Source organism: Chrysochloris asiatica, unplaced genomic scaffold (genome assembly GCF_000296735.1).
Source record: "Chrysochloris asiatica unplaced genomic scaffold, ChrAsi1.0 scaffold00071, whole genome shotgun sequence".
NCBI lineage: Eukaryota > Metazoa > Chordata > Mammalia > Afrosoricida > Chrysochloridae > Chrysochloris > Chrysochloris asiatica.
The window spans coordinates 624,890-629,442 of record NW_006408589.1 but is presented as its reverse complement, the minus strand read 5'-3'; the positions used below and the strand labels follow the sequence as shown (position 1 = coordinate 629,442).

Genomic DNA, 4,553 nt, shown 5'->3' with positions numbered 1-4,553 from the left:
CAGGGTTGGCTGTCACCATATTGGGTGGCTGTTTGGTTTTAGGCAGTGCTTTTCCTCTTCTTATATTCTTCAGAGCAGATCCATGCACATGCATAATAGAACCCTCCAGGGGTGCGCAAGGGTGTCCACTAGCTGAGGCACCCCTTCTAGTCACCAGAGTGGATGTGTGCAACCAGTGAGAGCCCAATGAACAGAGAATAAAAAAAGAATGCCCACACCTTTATCTCCGAGGATCGGTCAGAACTCTGTGGTGGAAGCACTCCTCTGATCCTTCACCCACTCCATCATGCCCAAGATGGCCGCTCTGGGCGTGGCTAGGACCGGAAGATCAGAAAACACCAGCTTTCTTGCTTATGCTGTAAATTACACTGGCTGTAAGTCTTTGAACTTTCTAAATATTCCTTTAAATGTATTTCAAAGTTCTGGAACCATCCCCTGAAACTGCTTCATCTGGTATTCTGTGTTATTGCTGGCAGAGGTCTGCACCACACGTCTCCCTACTCTGCCATTAAGACCTGCCTCCTCACAGCCTTTTTTTTTTTTTTTAAATATAAAACTATTTTTAATCATACAAAAATTGAAATAGTGTGGTGTAAATCTTCTAAGACATGTATAGGACATGTATGCTGAAAACGACAAAGAAAGTAGAAATGAATACACAGACACAACTTGTTCACAGCTTGGAAGACTCAACATTGTAAAAGACTCAACATTGTAAAAGACTCAATTCTTCCCAAATTAGTATGCAATTCTTGTCCTTTTGCAGATATGCCAAACCAAAACCAAACCTACTGCTATTGAGTCGATTTTGACTCATAGCAACCATATAGGACAGAGTAGAACTGCTCCTTAGGTTTTCTAAGATTGTCAGTCTTTATGGGAGAAGACAGATTCTTTAATGAGAGCAGAGTAGTTGGTAGACATGAACCGTCACCTTGTTAGTGGCCCAACACTTAACCAACTGTTCCATAAAGAATCTTTTATATAGATATAGATAAAATTATTCTAAAATTTATATGGAAAGGCAAGAAACTATAATAGCTAAAACAATTCTAAAAAAGAACTTAGTAAAAGAAATCATTCTCTCTGATTTCTAGTTTTAGTTATAATAATCAAACCTGTGTAGTATCAGTGAAAGAATAAGCATAACAGAATAGAGATCCCAGATATAGTTCTCATGAAATGAACCAAATGATTTTGAAAAAGGTACAAAAGTAATTCATTGGAATTAATGTATTTTGTAAGTGGTGCTAGAATCATTGGACATCTACAGGCAAACTCAATTATTCTGTCAATCTACCTACCAAGATACCAACCTAAGTTTCACATACAAAAACTAATCAAAATGGATCACATATGCAGGATAAGCACTCGACTGCAAGGTCAATTTAAACCACAAGTGTCAAACACACCAGCCATTCCTTGGAAACCTTATAAGGGTTGCTATGAGTCAGAACTGACTCGAAGACACTTAAGACTAAAGACATATAATTCTAAAAAAATAAATAAATAAGAACAGGAAAAAGCCTTTGAAACATGGTAGTGATGAGTTCTTAGATATGACACCAAAACATGATCCATAAAAGGAAAAATTAGTAAATTGGACTCCATCAAAATAAAAACCTTTTGCTTTGTGAAAGACCTTGTAAGAGGATGAAGAAATGAGTTATAGACTTGAAGAATATTTTTCTAAATTATAGTTTTATTTATATTTGAAAATAATTGAAAATTCCACATATACACATGTGACCAAGCTTACTTTCAGTGCCCATTACTTCAATTTTGATGACATGGTTTGTTTTGACAAGGCTTTTTTAAGCTGAACACCAAAATGGAGGTACTCTTTCAGATTTCTAAATGGCCCTGACACCAACCATACCATATAATGTTTCCTTGCTAATGATTATGGGTAGGTTTCATCTGCCTTTTCTCACCTGAACAACTTTTGGACCATAAGGAGAGTTACTGTCCACTAAAGCAGCAGTGGTGAAAGCTGTAAAACAGTATCTGAAGATGCATGCTCTCCACATCATTGAAAGCTGGAGCTGCCAAAAAAGACACAGCCAAGATTAACTGAACTGCTATGCTTAACTTGCTAATGAATGTTGGTTTTAAATTGGAATTGATACACCAAGAATTGAAATATTTAGCAAGTGCTTTCAATGGACATGAAAACATGTTCATACAGGACATGAAAAACATCAGCAATCAACAAAATATCTCTTGAAATTATCATACAAGTAAGTGAAAATGGAAGAAGATCTGCATAGGTCTTATAAGATGCTGATAAGAACATCTAAGATATTGATGAGAATTTTGTCTCCAAATGGATCAAGAACAATTTGTTTCTTTTCCAGATGGATGTGGTGAAGGGATAGGGGAGGATGGGAATAGGATTTTATGATTCAATTGTGGGTAATTGCTATCAGGACTAATTGTAATTACAGAACTACTAATTGTAATTACAGAAGATGTATAACTGATAGAGGGGAGTAGTTAAACTTTACTTACAGGAACAGAGGACCCTAGGACCAGAAAGAGGGAAGAACATGAATGGAGCATGGGATCCTAACCAGAAAAGCGTGACAGCAGAGACGGTGGCAGAGGCGATGGCATCGAGAGATGGAGCAGCTGAGGACTCTAGGTCCATGAACTGAATTGGGCTATGTGCCTGTGGGCAAGAGGCTGGCTTGCAAAGTGTGCCCTTTGGACATTTAAATGAATATGTATTTTCTGTTTTGCAGGTGTACATCAGAAAAAAAAAAAAAAGAAAAAAAGAAATAGGCCGAGAAATACTGTTGACTAATGGTACATGGAGGGGATTGTAATCATGAGAGTGTAACAAAGATCATCTGCTCAGTAAACTTTCATTCAATTCACAATAAAAACTTAAAAAATAAAAAAAGAACATTTCCCAAAGCTGACTTTTGATTGCCCAGTTTTGAGCAATAAATATATCCTGCAAATCAGTCAGCCCAGCCAAAGAAAAACTCATAATGCAATATTAAAATCTGCAAAAATCACATAGCCCAAAACTGGTGCTAAGCCATTCTCATCACTGACAACATTTCTGGGATTGCCCATGGGTTTTCACACAGGTTGGTTCTGCTCAACACTGGAAAAAATATTTGGAATCCACTTATTTGATAAAGAATTCCTATCTAGAGTATATAAGGAACTCCCAAATTCAACATTAATTATTTGTTTCAATTTTTAAAATGGTACAAAAAAATAATTTAAAAAAAGCATGGAGAAATTTCATAGAAGAGAATATAGAAATAACACATACACACATGAAAAGATGTTCTATATCAAGAGTCAGAAAAATCCAAATTAAGACCATAATGAGATATCACCACATATATAACTGCTAAATACACACACATAGATATATGCTGTTGTTAAGTGCCTTCAAGTACGTTCTGACCCATAGCAACCCCATATAGGGTCAACTATACACATGGACTTCACTAGATGGAATATATAGAAAGCAAACTGACTATATCTGTGGAAAGGGAAGGTGGAAAAGCCCCATATCATCAGCCAAAAAAAGGCCAGGGGCAGGTTGTGGAACAGACCATCAATTGCTCATATGCAAATTCAAACTGAAGCAGAAGAAAATGAAAGCAAATCAACGAGAGCCAAAATATAACCTTTACTATAGCCCTCCTGAATGTATACATCATCTGAAAAACAGATTTGATACATTAGACACTAAAGACCAAAGACCAAATGAGTTGTGTGATGACATCAAGAACATCATCCAGGAAGAAAGCTAAAAGTCATTAAGAATAGAAGAAACAAGGAAAAGATCAAAATGGATGTCAGAAGAGACTCTGAAACTTGTTCTCCATCATAGAGATGCTAAAGCAAATGGAATAAATGAGGAAGTATGAAAGCTGAACAGACCATTTCAAAATGGTCAGCTCGAGAAGACAAGGTCAGGTATTACAATGAAATGTGCAAAGATCTGGAGTTACAAAACCAAAAGGGAAGAACATGCTCATCATTACTCAAGCTGAGGGAACTGAAAAAAAATTTTAAGCCTCAACTTTCATTATGAAGCATTCTGTGGGCAAATTATTGAATGATGCAGAAAGCATCAAACGAATATGGAAGGGGGCCTTGATGGCGAATAGAATAGTGGTGCAGTGAAGTTTGTCCTCAGCAATACCACAGAATACCAGGTGGAGCAGGTTCAGGGAAGAGCTCCAAAACTCTGAACCACATAGGTAGGCATATTTAACACATTTAAAGGCTTAGAGCTATTGGAACTTGTAGCAGAAGTAAGAAATTACATATTTTGAATCTGCCGGGCTTGACAGCCCGGAGCCAACAACTTGGACGAAACTAAATGGCAAGACCAAGCAGAGGGACAGACCTACCACAGAATAACACTGCTGAACCTCGGAACAAAGGTAGACAATATACTTTGTTGGTTTTGCTTTGTTCTGATTTTCTTTCTTTTTTTTCTTTTTTGTATCTGTTCATTGGCCACCCACTGTTTGCATGCCTCCATTCTGGTGACTACAGGGGATGCATAATTGAGTGGA

The 4,553-nt window shown here is 37.1% G+C and overlaps 1 pseudogene; it reads right to left on the bottom strand.

Moving 5' to 3' along the window:
* Positions 1–1,916: 1,916 nt before the first annotated feature.
* Positions 1,917–4,553, bottom strand: part of LOC102830986 — a 21,522-nt pseudogene continuing 18,885 nt past the window's right edge.